The sequence below is a fragment of the Patagioenas fasciata genome, chromosome 3 (assembly GCF_037038585.1).
Source record: "Patagioenas fasciata isolate bPatFas1 chromosome 3, bPatFas1.hap1, whole genome shotgun sequence".
NCBI classification, from domain to species: Eukaryota; Metazoa; Chordata; class Aves; order Columbiformes; family Columbidae; genus Patagioenas; species Patagioenas fasciata.
In genome coordinates, this window is record NC_092522.1 from 42,631,340 (window position 1) to 42,648,743 (window position 17,404).

Genomic DNA, 17,404 nt, shown 5'->3' on the forward strand with positions numbered 1-17,404 from the left:
CATCTTTGGTATTGAAAGGAGATGTGTCAGTCATCATGCCTGATCAAGGCTGGAAGCTATAATACTGAGAAAGCTGAAAAAAGACTTTTAAAAACAGAATCTGTAGGCATCCATAAAAACACCCAAATCCTGCTGCCTTATTCAGTTGAGTAGCTGTGTTGACTTTTAAAGACTGTGGCGTATTTGTGTGGGTAAGATGAATTATTTCTGGTCAAAAATGTTTCTGTGTCTGCTCAGTTTGTAATAAGATAGATTACTCATGTTGTATGTGCAAATTGTGGTTGAACTCAGCGGTCTAGACATATGGGTGTTTGTGTTGACTAAGCTATCTTATCAACTCTTACCAACTCCGTCAGCAAAACGTTTACATATTTTTAATGTGGGAGCATTCCAAGTTTCCCAGCATTTGTCTACCTTTCTTACCATCTGTAAAGAAGATTGAGGAATCATTATTTATTCTTTGTAATTTAGGAAATTACCTTATCTGAAACTGAGCTGAAGTCCGCATTTAAATAAGCAGCAAGACCTAGATCATAAAGAGAACCAGATGCTGTGGGCCTCTTACACTCCTAATGGCCACGAAACATGTGGTCTAGTACTTCTGGCGAAACACAAGTCAAACAAACCAGGCTTTCACAAGTTCTGCCATTTATATAATATACCATTGCTCCGAACATGTAAATACAACTTAAAGAGCAAAATATTGAATTTCAGTTACCAATTCTGTATGATAACTGTATTTTATATGTATTCAACAGTAGAAACAAAGAGACATAGTTCATTAAGAAGCTATGTTTAAGCTAGGCAGTTTGCAAATAGTCCTATTCCAAATGAACAGTGAAGACTGCTCCACTTTTTTAGGAATGTTAGGGGTGCTGCGAAGCATTGGAAGTATGGTTTCACTTCTCATTTTTTTTCCCTGAGAAGTATCTGACCCAGTCTTTAAAAGTCTCCAATTAAATGAGTCTTATTCTTAACTGTTTCAAAATGATCCAACCAGGTACTTGTTGGATTTGATCTCTGTGCTACTTTTTTTTTTTTTTAAATAGCCTTAATTGACTAAGTTTGCTTGATACTCTGAGCAAAATTAGCCTTTCTGAAAAGGTGACTTGGAGCATTTTAATACAGTGTTTTGCAGGCAGCTCTGACTGTATGATCGTCCTGTAAAGCTCTCAGCCAAAGAGGAAGCTCCGTGACGGGCACCATCAGCATGGATGCGAACCCAAGCTGTTTCCTGAGTAGGCCTGGGTAGCTGGGACCAGAGCCAAGTCAGTCCTGGCTTCTGGATTGGAGCATGGGCAACCCAGACTTGCATTTGCTTTCAGAACGTGGTTTATCCTTTTGAGGAATAAGGCTTATCTATTCCAGCAAGGTGCTTAAGCTCAAATGCAACCGAGTGAATAGGTGAGAGGACTTAGTTTCTTAGCTAACTACCTGAAATAACACATCATGTTATAAACAGAATTATTCTGTTTCTGTAGTTCAGAAGGTCAGTGCCCTATTATATGAGCCCATGGTCTTATGTATGTATTTAGTCTTTAACTTTTTAAAATTAGTGTGTGGTTAATAGAAGATGCAAGATGACAAAGCAGGGACAAAAGATATTGAACCTCCGTTTTTACTGTGGAATGATTTGAAATGTTATTTGTATATTTAGAATGTTCCTGTTTGATTTGTTGCTATTCTTGAGCCTTCAGTATTTTACACCTATTGTTCAGATGATGAAACTGAAGCAGAAATGTATTTGAGTATATTGAAAAATCAATAATGCAAGCTAGAATTCTTGCTGACCCATCTTTTACCTTTTGGGTCACTCTGTCTTTAATTCATAGCTTGTTCAAGATTTTAATCTGGGATTAAGTGTATGGTGTGTGTTTTTTGGTTTTTTTGGTAATAGTTTATTTTGCAGTATGCACTCCCTCTTCTTTGGCTTTTTCCTTGAGCTACAGTAGTTTACTTTAGAGTCTTAACTCATTCGCTTGTAGCACACTACATAAAGTTCCACTTGAATGCTTAGAAATATAAAACATTTGCCTTGTAGAAATGAGGTTGACACATGGCTGGAAGAAATTTACAGCTGGTAAGTGACAGCAGCAAACTTGTATTATACAATATAAGGAGGTTCATAGGTTTTGTCACTATTCCCCATTAGTTTGGATTGTGGTATTGCGGAAAACCTGGAGTATGCACAAAAGGCATTTGCTTTATATAATCCCAGAAGAATTATTTTAAACAACCCAGTCTGGTAAAGTGACAGCTCAAAGGTAGTGTCACTTAATCAAAACAGAATATAAATTTGAACCTCTCTTTTTTTTTATTTTTTTTTTTCAGTATTTCTGCACACTTTGCAAACAAATGACAAATTTTATTTGCTGAATTACTTCAGCATTTGCCCAGGAAAATTGGAATCCTGCAGGGTGTTCTGATTTGCTGTAGTATATGTTTCTTCTGTTTGTGTATGAGACTGGATATATGTATGTCCAGTATTACTAATTTCAAAATGTGGAGTAGAAATTGTTGAATGAAGTGGCATGTATAATTTATCACTGGCTGGCTGATAACCTCAATCAATAAAACTGAGTTAATTTACTAACTATTGACCTGTGGATGTAAAACTGAATACTGTATATTATAGTGAATAAATGCCTGAAATAATTATTTTCCCGAAGAAGTATGATATAATAAATTAGGAAAATGTTCTCTTTTTCTAATAAAGTATTTTTGATCTTCAGGAGGGACTTGTAGTGATCAAGGACCAGCAAATATTTGTTATCAATTGGAGAAGTCAAGAAATAATTTAAATCATGTTTAACTTTGTATGCTTAGGCAGCTAGCAAAATGGTGGATGCTGATAGTTGTGTGGCCATAAACAAATGTTCGGCTTTTTCCTTGTCTTTAAATAGTTATATTTTGAAGCTTTGTTTTGATTTCAGTGCTGTAGGAGGGGAGGAAATGGAGGCACATAAGTGTCCCAGTGCCAACTGAGGGGTGACAGTTATCCCATGGGCATAGGGAGCACCTCAGTTCCATACCTCAGGTAGTATTTTTCTCACTCTTTAAGATATTTCTCTTCTGACTAAAAATCAGATTGTTTTTTCCTGTGCATGCACTAATACACAGGCTTGATAGTGTTTGTATTCATCTTTGAAAAAAATAAATTAAAAATCATCATTTAAAGTAGGATTTTAGATTATCCTAACAATTTTGTCATGATATTTTCTTGTGTAACTCTGTATTAATTCTCTGTTATCAACCTTAATATTCTTAGATGCGAAATAAAAACAGGTAATATTTCAGAATGTCCAAACACATGATAACCTGAAGATGACAACAGCGAGGAATACAAGGCCTGGCTCAAGAGTCTTTTAAAAACTCACGGGGTTGTGGTCATATCTTGTAGCCTGTATCTAGGAGTGTTAGAAATGCCTGAGCAGTTGTTGGTTGCCAGGACTTAGTACCTGCTTTGCGTTATCTAAAATATGTGCATGTCCACAAATGACACTTCATCAGTTCCAGCTATCCAAATGTTTCAGATATATTTGTGAAGCTTTTTATGCAGTGCACACATGTGCATGTAGCACTCAAACGTGTATACAACAGCTTGCCTATAGGTTACTGTGGAGATGTGTGCACATATGTCTACAATAATCTGCCCTGAGCCTGGTGGGATAAATCAGAACAGGGTAAAAGCCTACTTCATGAAGTTGTTTCTTGTTTTTCTAGTTTTCCCAAAAGTGTCTTTGGAGAGTTATAGTCTGTATTGTCTATTAAATTAAACTTCAACCCCCATCTTGCTGTTCTCAATATTTTCTTTCCAAGCATTTATAGCTTTGCCTGCTACAATTGTAATTGTTTGAAAGGACCCAAATATTGTGTGAGTAAAATGATCAAATTAGTTATTTTTGACAGGATGCAGAAAAAACAGGTACTTTGAAAAGTGAGGTGGTTTTTGACCCTATTTTCCCAGTGCTGTTATTTAACTGTTTTTAGTTGCTTTGTGCTGTTACGCCATGCAATTATTCTGTCTCAAGGAAAACAGCAGCATTACTTACTAGCCCTTCTGCCACTTCCTTTTTCCTTTCACAGTCTTTATTTTCAATTCACATGCATTTCTGGCTTGGTTTCCTAAGGAAATATGTGACTTAAGTGATCATGGTCTGTATTGTCTGTCTGACAATAATTTCTTCTTTTCCTAATAACTTTTAGAACTGTCAACTCATCACCACCACATTTATTAGAGGGACACAGGTTTCAAAGCTATTCCTACAAGTTTTGTGAAAATACGCCTATCCGTGAGTAGGACAGCGGCCCCTTTAGTGTTTTCGCTAAGGAAATGGTCACCACAATATAGTAATAGACGCAAGATAATTGAAGAAGAGAGAGATGTGAATGAAAGCCAAGGCTTTGTGAGTTCTGCTTGTTTGTGGATTCAGTTTCTTGATCTAACAGTTTTCAGTGGCAAAACACTACAAAGCACACACCTTCACATTTTTTATATCATGATGACTATGTTCATTATGGACTTAAAGAAAGAATTAGGCACCATTTGTCTTGTTTTCCTTTAAAAAAAAAAAAAAAGCATGGACCAACCTATTTACGTGAGTATGCCTGTGCATGAGAAGAGACCTCGTGTTAGCTTAGATTGCCTTTCCTGTGTCTCCCAGAGATTGCCATTAGTAGGCAGGCAATAGTGACGAAAGAAGTTTGGCAGAAAAAGAAATTGGGGAGAAGTGCAGTCAGACTTAATAAGAAGCACTTTCAAGACTTGTAGAAAAATGTGGCAGTTCTTTCACAATTTCCATGTGACCTTTCTCCTGATTAATAGTTTTGTGTGAGACACTGAAGCTTGGGCCAGGTCCACAAAAATCAGCTTTCCCTTTGAGTTAAGATTTCTGAGAAAATTTTGTGATGGAATACATGTGGGGGAATTTTATTACTCTACAGCATCTTTATGTGAGCATTCTTTGGGAAAAACTAACATAATAGAGGAAAAAATCTCCAGGAAAAACTGTCACTTTTAACACTTGCTGTTAACATTCTACTAAACCCCCTAAAAGTCGAGTCTCTTAACTCTCAAGTAACGCAGCTTCAAAAATGTGTGACTGTGTTTTTTTTTCTAAGTGAATCTTTTGTTATGAAGAGTGTATCTGGTTTTAAGGTTGGGGACAAAGCGTTATCTCTTATGCACAGACTTGCTGAATAGCCACATAATCTTATTTTTTTTTTTCCCTTCCCTTTTCCTCCCTGTACTCTGATTGCTCCTTTCTGGGTCATGTCAGAAACTAATTTTGTGAGTTCCTTGGCTTACAAAGGTTTGTACAAGGAGGTGAATTAGCACACTTTTGGGTGCCATTAAAAAATTGTTTCCATCCTTATAAACCTTTAAAAAAATCCAGATGTTTTCAGCAACTACAGATCGTGCCAGCAGGGGGCAGTTTAGTACCAATGGAAACGGAAACTGCAGGACTACACTTGAGAAGCAAGAATGAATGTGAAGCTTGTATAATCAAACTACAAATAAACTGTGTACATAACTTGTCGGACAGCACCAATACCACCTCTTCTATTCCTACTGGATTTGCAGTTTGAGTTGTTTTCTTAAAAATAAACAAATAATCTTTTCTGAAGTTTTCCCACAATATTTTCAGTATTTTATCCTTGAAGACTTTGTGAATGGTGTGTATGACAGTTTGCAGAAAGAAAAGTGCATATTCATTGCAAAAAAAAAGAGCAACAATGAGATAGGAAAAAGACTAATTTCTGTGATGACTGACATTTAAACTGAAAATTTTGAACCTAATACAGGTACATGGAAGTCTTCAGGTCACATTCTTCAAAGGCAGGAGTACTGTGCATATCTGAAGTTTCATATTCCTCCCACCTTCCTTCCACCTCCCATAAAGAAGTCTGCATTGATTTTGTTAGGACCACTGGTGTGCTTTTAAAGTTCTAGTGTTTTCCTGAGATCACAAGTGGCCATAACCATTCATTAAGGTAAACATGTCTAACATACAAAATCAGAAGGCAGAAGAAGGATGAAATAGGACAAAAATAAATAGGTGTCTGATAAGATAAGGAGAGTCCCTGTTAGCTTTGCTTTTCATGTGGTTGCTTTTTTTCTGTGGGTGTGTAGCTTTGTCTTCTGTTTGTACTTCCTGCCACTCTGGTACATGTTGCATGTATGGAATATCTACGCAAGTGAATCCAATTTTTAGATTCTTGTGTTCCAGGGAAAAGTAGATGACAGCATCTATCTTTCTTGTTAATTCAATAATGACAGCCATAGAGATTGTTTGTTTGCATTTGATCATTCTTTCACAAGAACTAAGTAGATGGCTCTTTCCCCTTGAATTTTAGAAACCTTGGGTGAATATTAAGGGTCATGTGAGACATTTGTGCTCAGCAGAGTTACTAAACTTAACTTGTTCTATATTAGTTGATATTGTTAACTGATATTAACCATAATAATGTTAAAATTATATTTACAGAAGTATTTTGAAAAGGGGTAACCACCTTTTATTTTTTCTCATTTTTTTCTGTTCTGGTTCATGGTCATCATAGTTCAAATTAGGTCCAATATTAGTTTTAATAATATCAGTAATGCAATGGAATGGAATAGCTTAATGTATTTCAAGATTGAAACATGGGAATAACATGTTATTGGAAAGTTTTACAGCTGTGTTTGCAGCAGCAGCAAATATAACAGCTTTAAATTTGCCTTGATTTTCTCTCTTTTTAAAAATCTCCTTTTCTTTGGAAGGTGTATGCTGCTCCTACTTTTCTCTGTACTTCTATTTTCACTCTATCATACTCTGCAGATTATGTTACTGAAGTAGATATGACGTTATGCATCACTAAAATATATCTGATTAGAATACACAGAAATAAAGTCTGAGGACCTAACTTCTGTTTCTATTTGTCATCATTTCTCAGAGATTTGTCGTGATGATTTTCACCTTGTCTGGTATCTAAAACTAGTGCAAGATTACCCAGACTTTGGAACTTCAGGTAAAAATGTTAGATATCTCTGTCTGTGTACATTTCTAAAAGAGGTAGTGGGTCTTAGGGGCTTGGCTGTGTTTCCCTGGAAAGAGGTCAAGAATGAGAATGGAGTTTTATTCACTGCTACCTTTTAAATGCTTTGAAGGGAAATGTTTTCCCATTAGGATATAATATTCCTTAAAATGATCTTGTATGAAGTTTTACTTGATACAAAATGGAATAAATTAGTTTTGAACATTTTGAGAGACTGTATTGCTTTTTAATAACTACATTGTTGATCCTGCACCTCTTGACTGACTTTCCATTATGAAGTTAGCTTTGGCAAGCTTACGAAACACTGCTGGTTGAAGGATTGCTAATGCTTGCAGTATATTACAAGCGTTGAGTCCCATTTTGCTTCCTGAATTTAGGGAGTAGGTGTGTTGATAAATCTTAGTTCAAAGGGTAGCTGGGAGCTGCTGCCTTTCTTACTAGTCCCTTTTGAGCAGACAGAATTCAGATCTCTTTAGCTCCTTCATGCCATTCCATGTGCTTATGTGTCTGCATTGGCACCTGTGGTGTTTTTTTTTTCTGGACAGACAGCAAACAAATACTTTTCTTGCCAGCCAGGTTCCCCTGGATTGATCTGCAAGTCTCATTATTCTTTCTAGTCAGTAGTACCCTTGAATAAAAAATTAGCAGGCTTCTCCTCTCCCCAGTGTTTCATCCGTTCCTTTCTCTGTTAGGTTCTTGCACTGTATGAAGTGTACGAGGAGCCAGTCTTTCACATGCTGTGTCTTCATCTTTGCTCAAGTCTTAGCAACAGGGTTGGTTGCTCAGAACCTTTACTGGCTTGCCATTTTGTTTTCTGCACAGAATGATTCTTTTATTGACTGTTAGTCTCCCTTTGAAATAGCTAAGGTTTGTACCATAAGGAGGATGTAGATTTTAGCTCCTTACTTAACAGAGAGCATTGCAGGTGTCTTGAACTAGTATGGCTTTGATTTCAATAGTCCCAGCAACAGGACTTCTGGACAAATGACTCTTGTGCTTCTACTCATAGACGCAAAACGGGCCAGGGTCTGCCAGTGTCGTGTGCTGGGTGGTTAGAGAATGACTACTGTATTTTCTGCAGATGGGAAGTAGGAAGGAGCACCAAACTACTAAGACTCTTGAATTCCTGTTCCAACACCTGCTGTTACCTTCAGTCTCTTGTCAGGTCATACATAACATAATAGTGCCCCAAGCAGTGCTCTGTTGCAGAGGTTTTTGCTTTGCAGAACATATGTCAGGAATATAGCATGGTGTCTGCAAGATGTGGGAAGTGGTTCAAGGGGAAAATACATTGCAAAACTGGCAAAACTCTCAGTGATATGGAAGTAATTTGCTATAATCAGCAGGTTTTCTGATGCAATCACTTGATAATTGCATACATTGAGGCTAATAACATATAGCAACAAAGAGCAGGAAACCACTACGTCTGTAAGTGGAAATGTTGCTTTAAAATATATATAAGCCCTCAGTGCACAAAATGCCCCACAGGATGGGAGGTGGTATGTTGAAACCCTTTTCTGTTTGTTTTGAAATCAGTTCTAATAAGGTAGGTGGTCTGAGAAACGATTTGCAAAGGACTTTGAAGGTCAAAAGATTCTCAGGAGTCTGCTGTTTCAGTGCAAACCTTGAAAGGGAAGCATTTCTGTATGAGAGTACCTAGGCTGTAGTGATAGTATCCCCAAATTTTTTACTGCTGGACAAAAGAAGTGTTGCACAAGAAAACAGAAGATAGTACCACACACACATTAAAACCAAAAATGCCTTGTGTCCTCAACAACTTGTACGCAACTTTGTCTTTGCAACTGAAATATGCGTTATTTCAAGTGACTGATTCCATATCTTCAAATGATTGAGGCAGGAGCTGGTCTGTGCTTGTGTGGATCAAAGGACCTAGAAAGGCAACAGTACCAATGTGTGACTTTTGTGGCTGTTAAAACTTCATTTCTCAATTCTCATCAGTTGTATTAGGACCAATAGCTACGAAATTAATCTCAATGGGGAGCCAGATGGCTAGTAAGCAATCATAGATGGGCAAGAAGATTCTCGGTACATAGAGGAATGCTTGTCTTGGTTTTATGCTGACTTATGCAATGTGAGCTTCCCTCAGAAGTACCAGTAAGCCATATGCTGGTGAAAATATGAAATTAAATGGGCTAAAGGAAAACTAGCAGATCAGAATGCTGAAGGCATTTGCCATTGCATTGCTTGATATTGCCAAATGGTCCTCCTGTGTGGAGGCAGAGCGCAGGTGCTGGATATTAGTGTTCACTTATGTCCACAGTCCCTCCCATCAAAGAGACTTCAGAGACACCGTTGCCCAAGGACAGGATAACAAACAGAATAAGGACACACATTGTCTAGGATGGTGTCTAGAAGCAATAAAGATGGGTGCTGACAAACAATGGGTCTCAGGCAGGGTTTTCAGCAGCTCTTCTGCTTTGTGACTGACAGGTTTTGTTAAGAAAACATCATGACTTTTGAATTCATCTTCTCTAAAAACAAAGCAACGTATACTGACCTTCAGCATTCAGAAGTAATCTTGGTTAACAGTCTTGGTACTTGATGTAACTTCCAGTGAGCAGTTCATTCTTCTCTTCAGAGCACGTGTGGTCTCTGGAGGAGCCAGGAATTAAATGATGTCCTGGGATTTTCAGCTGTGATCTGGGTCAGAGAAGCTTGTGCTTTCATTAAGATCAAGCCAAAGGTGGGCAAGAAGTTACTCAGGAAGATTGTCTCATGGCTGGAGACCTTTAGCATGCTTTTTTGGACACTATATTTAAGACACTTTTGGAGCTAATCTTTTAAGCAGCTTTATGTTTTGAACCCTGCTGTGCAGAATCTGATCTATTGTCTATTGTAGTACAGTCCTTTTATTGTGATTTCTGGTGCTCTTTAAGCAATCTTAGTGAAAGGCAAATGATTAGACTTGTTTTTCCTCTCTGCTTTAAGATGATGGCTAAACTCATGACTTAGATTTAGCCTGTATAAAATTACATAAAATGTTACTATCCAGACATCCTACATGCCAGCCCATATCCTTCAGAAATGTAGCTTGAAGTGAGACAGAAGTGATAGTATCCTAAACTATCTTGTGTAGTAACTACAAGAGAGAGATTGACAGACTCTACAACCTTTGGGGTAAATTCTTATTAAAAAAAACCCACAAAACTTTATAGAAATCTGTGCTTCATTGATGTAGAAGCTGTACTTGTGATGTGTTCTGCTTGGCTTTATATTTTTATTTTGCCCTTACTGTCATTAAACAATTAATTTTATAATAGTTTTATTTCTAAGGCAAGAACAAAGTGTTCTTAGTTTTTCTGTGTGTGTAGAAGATATATGACAGTGAAAAAGGTACAGGCTTTATGGAAAAAAAAATTGTGTGTGATGGAATAGTATTCTAAATTGCATTAGAGGAGATCTTCAGCAGAGAATCAATAGGACACTGCTTTGTTACTAGCAGTAATTTGGATGACCTTGTGTTTTTTTTAGCATTTACCTATATTTCCTACCACACTAAACAAAGCAAAGCTAAATCTGTCTTAGGGCAGTGTCCCTATGTTGATTATATAAATTAGTGGTTTCCAGTATTGGATTCATAGGAGAAATCTACTGGTTTGGTCCATAGTTTACCCAGCTCTACAAACAAATATGTAAGGAGAGAAGAGATACAGACTAATAATGAATATGAACATCTAGCATTCTCTATGTTGTAGCCTTTGCAGACCAGAGAAAAATCAAAGGGATTGCTAGAAAGAATGACCCGTATGCTGTTTACCACAAGAACACAGTAAAGCATTATTGATGTTGTAAACTGAAGGCTTTTTAGTTTATTCTTATCCCTCTCTGCTTTATGCCTGTTCACAGGTTTTCTGAGTGTAAGCACTAGAAAACTGAGGTTTTCTTCCTTTTGAATTCTTTCAGGGAAGGAATGAACTATTACATTAAAATGGTCGTTGTCATTCTGACAAATCTGAAGGTGCCAGCTTCTCATGTAGTCATTTTATAAGAAAAAGAACAGCAAAGAAGTTGTATAGTTTAGCTTTAAAAGGTTTAGTTAAACTAGTGAAAAATCTTACTTGAGCACATGTAGACTTGTTCATGGTTGACGAGCTAGATCAATATGAATGACATTGGACTGCTTTCATTTGGACAAAATTATTTTATTTTTCACCTTAATTTTAAAACTAATTTCACACTGCTGCATTTGGGTGCTGATGATGTACAATACCCTGGATTCAGCTCATCTATTGCAGTTTAATTCAGTAGAGAGAGGTATGTCAGGTAATGAAACTATCTTCATATTCTCATAATGTTTCTGAAGTTGAAATATCAAATTGAGTTTCATCTTGCAAAGAAAGGAGAACAACATCAAACCTCAGATCTCACTGAGCCATTTCAAGCTGTGAACATGTAAGGATTCAAACGCATGAACCAAGTATGTGGTGTTAACTGCTCTGCAGTAGCTGTCCGTAAACATCGTCTCTGGTACTTCAAAGTAAAACACTGTTAATGAGGTCCTGTTCCTAACCTGTAAGGTGAGGTTGTGCAGACTAGTTTCTCCAGCACTAACTGATGCCCTTTCAACTTAATCTGTGATCACTTAACTTTGTAATGCCATCTCTAACAAACATTTTTTAAAGTATTTGTGCTTTAAAAACAGGAAACAGATAAAATATCTAGTCATTCTGAAATCTATGGAGGCAGTTTGAAGAAACATTTTCTCTTACTTCTGCTGAAGGTAAGAAGTTGGATTTTTGGCATCTCTTCCTTCCATTTCTGCATCTGAGCTGTTTGAGATCCTGCAGGGAGCATAGAAATGGATGTCTTTGAATCACAGCAAGAGGCAATTAATTTAGATCTGGTGGTCATCTAAAGAAGTCACCAAATTCCAAAAGTAATAAACTCTAGCTACGTTGTTAGAAGAATGGATGAGGTTTTAATAGATATTTGGACTTATTTTCACAAGCAATTGATTTAAGGAAGATGAACATATCCCCTGTAAAGTAATTTGAAATCCTATAGATATTACTGACAAATGCCTGAATATTGTTCTTTTAATTTACTTTTTGGTGGAAGTGAGTTTTAATCACAGAATTGAGGAGAGTGTTTGTTTTTTTCATTTTGAATTTACTCTCTTATTGAGTGTTCTCTTCAATTGATCATGACCCATTTCTAGACTATTCACAACGTCATGTGCTTTTAGTTTTTCCTTCTGAAGGTAACAGTCATTATTTTTTTTTCTTACATATGAATGAAAGTTATTTCTTCACGCTCCTTTTTTCATCCACTAATTCAGTAATATCCTTTAGTGCACATGCTTTGCCATTGTATTCCTTACACATAGTTTTTGGCTTTTAACTACAACTGCTGGTGAGCAGAGATTATTTTTTTTTCTCTATCGTTGCTCTCTGTGATGCCAGCTTTCTTTAGCTGATGATTTGATGGTGATTTTAGTCCCTTAATTTCCATTCACCAACATGGCGTATATTTTGATCTTGCTTTACTAGTTCATTTAGTGTGCTCTGAAGTGCCTGCATGCTGTAATAATTTTCTCATCTGCAACTATTACTGCCATTTTTACTTTATCCATTTCCATTTTCTGTCCTGTCCTAGATCATTGATAAGCATGCTAATGATGGGAGATCTAAAGCATATGTCATCTGAGCTGAAAAGGTATTGCCGTGCCTCATCCTACAGCCAGGGTTTCTTTCACATTGGCATAGTAGTGTCTTTGCCAAGTCAAAATTTAAAATCCGACACAATTCACCATGCACCAAATCCATTGTCTTGTTTCAATGGTGAAATGCTGGGGGAGTGGGGGGAAGGGCTAAGAAATATGAAAGAAAATAAAGCTGCCAGCTTCCTCCTTCCTAGTAGGTAACTAAAATTGAAAATTTTAGCCTGAAGATTGCAATTCCCCATATGTAATTACTGTATTGCATAATAATTTTTTAAAGCTCAGAAAGCAGGAGAGAATTGCTTCAAATAATGTCTGTTAATGAACTTGGACTTGAGGAATTGCTCTGTTTCCCATGCTTAATTTCCTGCATCAGTTCAAAACCACCTACTTTTTGACATTTCATGGTCTCTGAAGCAATTAACAGTGATATCCCAAACTACAGTTGTGAATTTAGATGAAGAATAAACTGCAGGGACAGTAGGACTGTGAAGCAGCAGTTAAAATTCTGCTTTGCTGTTGATATTTCTGGTAGATTAAAAAAAAAAATTAAGTCTCAACACAACTGTCTGAAAGTCGGATGTTTTTCTGAATTTTCTGAGTGGCATCAGTACAGTAGCTGTTCTATAATTTTGTTTCCTTGTTTCACCTCCTTTTTCTGCTATTTAGTGTGTCCCAAAAATATTGCTTGCAAATAATATATCGGTCTGCATCAAAGAACAAAACCGATAAGCACAAATGCACAGGTGTATCTGCAGTGATTCAAAGCACAACTCTATGCCTTATGAGTGTGTTGCCCCGTTAACTTTCTAGATTGGAGGCAGCTATCCATATCCAGTAAGTTTTCTTTTAAGTGACAGCTGCAAAAAATATTGCTGCTGTTTGTATCGTTAATTAGATTCTTTTATAGAATTAATCTCTGCTGCATTTTCCAGAGAAGAAAACTGTCATATAACCTATGAAGAGGAAAAGGGATCACTTATTTATATTTCCTAAGGTCAACTTGTATGTTACTAACTCATTTTTTAATTATCTCTTCTCTTCAGCATTATTCATTTTTCCTGATTTTTTTTTTCCAGTTTTCATTGGTTCCTAGATTGTTTGATACACATTTATTAAAACTTGCAGATAGATGACCTTCCTCAATGTAGTGAATGTGTTTCTTTGAAGGTTATATAGCTTTGATGGGAGAAAATAGGAACTCTATTTCTGTAAGTAGCTTTATTGGCCATATCAGGATTGAATTATGGGTTACTAAGAGAATGTGGTTTTAAACATTTATTATATTAGAGCTATTGCTTTAGTCCGTGCATTTTAGAATCAGTTATAAATTAAAACATTAATTCTATGATACACAGAAGATAGAAATATTATCAATTTTCTCTAAAGATTGCAATGATATTCAATATTAAAAAACTAATTGATTTAATACTGTGTCATTTTGGTGTAGTATTTTGAAATTATATTGGTTATGCATCTCACTTATTTTTGATGTGATATTGTTGACTGTATGTTAGGTATTTCAGGGCAGTTATCAAATAATTGCTTTTTCATGCGTCTGATTTAAGCTTCACTGGTAAATCACTTAAGACCCTTTTTCTAAAGATCTTCAAGTACATAAGTTCTCCAACTGTATTTATGTTCACTGATACAGTTTCTACTGGACTTTCTACTGGTGATCTTAAGAGAACTTTATCTTAAACTTTGTGTTTGTCCTGCTGCTTTCCCTAATGACCTTGTTACAGTTCTCTGTTTTCTGTGCCATTACAGTGACTGAAGTGAGTCAGGCTGTGGTATGGAATGACAGCTGCCTTCTTAGATGATTCAAATGCCTGGCTTCCATTGATAGTGCCATGCCCTGTATAGTTTTTATAAGTTATTATGTAAATCTTGCATGGATTCTACGAAACTATAAAATGACTTTTTTTTTTCATTTCTGTTCTTTATGCAAGACTTAAGTGTATGAAATGGTATGTCAGTACAAGTGACAATTTGGACATGTAATCTGAAGGATGTCTTAACAGTAGGTTATGCTTGGAATACAGATATGAGTAATCAGGAGAATGACAGCACTTTCCAGAGTGGCACGGAGGGAGACTTGGTTAGAAACAAAAGGCCAAGAGCTTGGGTGAGCATGCCATAAGATGTCAAAAAGAGCTTTTCCACTCTCTCATCTGCTTCTATGTGGCTTCCCGTTGCTTGTACTTTGGTAGATGTTATTGTGAAGTACCTGCTTCTCTCACACATCATAACAAGCTCTAGAAAATGCAGGCAGTAGGAGTGGAGTTCCTCCTTGCTTGTATTTTGTAGCCTTTCTTTTCTTTTTTTTTTTTTCTTCATATTTTCTACCAGTTCTGAAATGGAAATGCTATCTATGTACACCATTGATAGTGGCAGGGCTGGCAAAATTCTCAAATGTCCTGTCATTTTGTGGCTACTTTGTTTTTTTTTTCAAAGAGGAGTTGGTATCCAATTATCTGATTGTTGGAGATTATTTGCACCACACTGAATCATGAAAATGCGATGAGTGCTGCTGTCATTGGGAGAATCAGTCCTCCAACATTTAATTTGCCAGCATGTATTTGTGTTGTAGCTCTTGATCTATGGAGAGAAATGAGCACAATTTTCTGAACTTGTTCGTGGAAATTACCATTTGTGGTCGTGAATTGTGGGGCATGTCTGCAAGTGTCAGCGAAGGTGCTAGTTAATGCCAGTAGTGATAGTAGTTGCATTACACAGGAGACTGAGAGCAGCAGCTTAATGATAGATGAGACATGTCAGAGAATAGTGCAAGGATTTACTCTTCCTCCTTGGGGTTCACCTCTGTGATTTACACAGGGATTTCCCTGTGCCCTTTTGGAAACCATTGGCAAGATGAAGGAGTAAAGGTCAGGAAGAGTAAGCTGATGAGCTTTTCTCTTTGGGTGCCCTGAAGAAGGATGTGAGCAGTGTTGGATTCATTGGGACGAGGATGGGGCAATTGGAAATAAGAATGGCTGTGCTAGGTCAAGCCAAAATCCACCTAGACCACTCACTTTTCTCATAGCAACTGGAAAAAAATACTTCAAGACAAATACAAAATTGTCTTCCCGCTGATGTGGCTTTCCAGGATGCAGTATGCTGTAGTCTGAGTCTTTCCAAGCAGAGTTGAATGTGGATTGTTGTGTTTAATAGGCCTAAAATGACTTTTACCTGACCCTTAATTTAATTGTTTTTTATTTCTGTCTTTGTTTTCTACAGCATCCTACAACAATGCTGTAGCTTCTCACAATATCGACATCACTCCATAACTTCCATCCATGGCATTGCTCTTCTCTGTAACATTTCCACTTCTGTTACGTTCCCTTTGAAACAGGGTGACCACAGCCACATGCTGTGCTAGAGAACTGGAGATGTTCATTGTCACATTGTCCTTTTTCTGTTCGCTGTTCTATTCCCAATAGCACCTACCATTTAATTTCACAGAATGTTAGGGATTGGGAGGGACCTCTAAAGATCATCCAGTCCAATCCTCCTGCTGGAGCAGGAACACCCAGATGAGGTTACACAGGAACACGTCCACTGGGTTTTGAATGTCTCCAGAGAAGGAGACTCCACAATCCTCCTGGGCAGCCTGTTCCAGGGCTCTGTTACCCACACTGTGAAGAAGTTTCTTCTCATATTTAAGTGGAACCTCTTGTGTTCTACTTTGTATCCATTGCCCCTTGTCCTATCGTTGGTTGTCACCGAGAAGAGCCTGGCTCCATTCTCGTGACACTCCCCTTTTATATATTTATAAACATTAGTGAGGTCACCCTGCAGTCTCCTCTTCTCTAAGCTACAGAGCCCCAGCTCCCTCAGCCTTTCCTCATACGGGAGATGCTCCACTCCCTTAATCATCTTTGTTGCCCTGCGCTGGACTCTCTTCAGCAGTTCCCTGTCCTTCTTGAACTGAGGGGCCCAGAACCAGACACCATATTCCAAATGTGGTCTCACCAGGGCAGAGTAGAGGGGAAGGAGAACCTCTCTGGACCTACTAACCAGCCCCCTTCTAATACACCCCAGGCTACCATTGGATTTCCTGGCCACAAGGGCACAGTGCTGGCTCATGGTCATCCTGCTGTCCACCAGGACCCCCAGGTCCCTTTCCCCTACACTGCTCTCTAATAGGTCATTCCCCAACTTATACTGGAACCTGGGGTTGTTCCTGCCCAGATGCAAGACTCTACACTTGCCTTTGTTATATCTCATTAAATTTTTCCCCGCCCAACTCTCCAGCCTGTCCAGGTCTCGCTGGATGGCAGCACAGCCTTCTGGCACGTCAGCCACTCCTCCCAGCTTGGTGTCATCAGCAGACTTGCTGACAGTGCACTCTATTCCCTCATCCAAGTCATTTATGAATGTATTGAATAATACCGGCCCCAGTACTGACCCTTGAGGCACTCCACTAGATACAGGCCTCCAACTGGACTCTGCCCCATTGACCGCAACTTTCTGGCTTCTTTCCTTCAGCCAGTTCACAGTTCACCTCACTACCCGGTCATCCAGACTGCACTTCCTCAGTTTAGTAGCAAGGATGCTGTGGGAGACTGTGTCAAATGCTTTACTAAAATCAAGGTAGACCACTTTCACTGCTACCTGGCTTGCAACTGATACTTTCAGGGAATTTCAAACAAAGACAAAAATCTCTTTTCTGATTGATGCCAGGAT

The 17,404-nt window shown here is 37.8% G+C and overlaps 1 protein-coding gene and 1 long non-coding RNA gene across 4 annotated transcripts in view; one reads left to right on the forward strand and one right to left on the reverse strand.

Moving 5' to 3' along the window:
• The window catches only part of SMYD3 (SET and MYND domain containing 3), a 404,221-nt gene that overhangs the window by 95,011 nt on the left and 291,806 nt on the right, over positions 1-17,404 (forward strand). The gene's annotated exons all lie outside the window — the stretch shown is intronic.
• The window catches only part of LOC139827711 (uncharacterized), a 74,899-nt gene continuing 68,747 nt past the window's right edge, over positions 11,253-17,404 (reverse strand). The window contains exon 4 of the long non-coding RNA XR_011738629.1: positions 11,253-11,837. This is a non-coding gene — a long non-coding RNA (uncharacterized lncRNA). The remainder of the gene's footprint in view (positions 11,838-17,404) is intronic.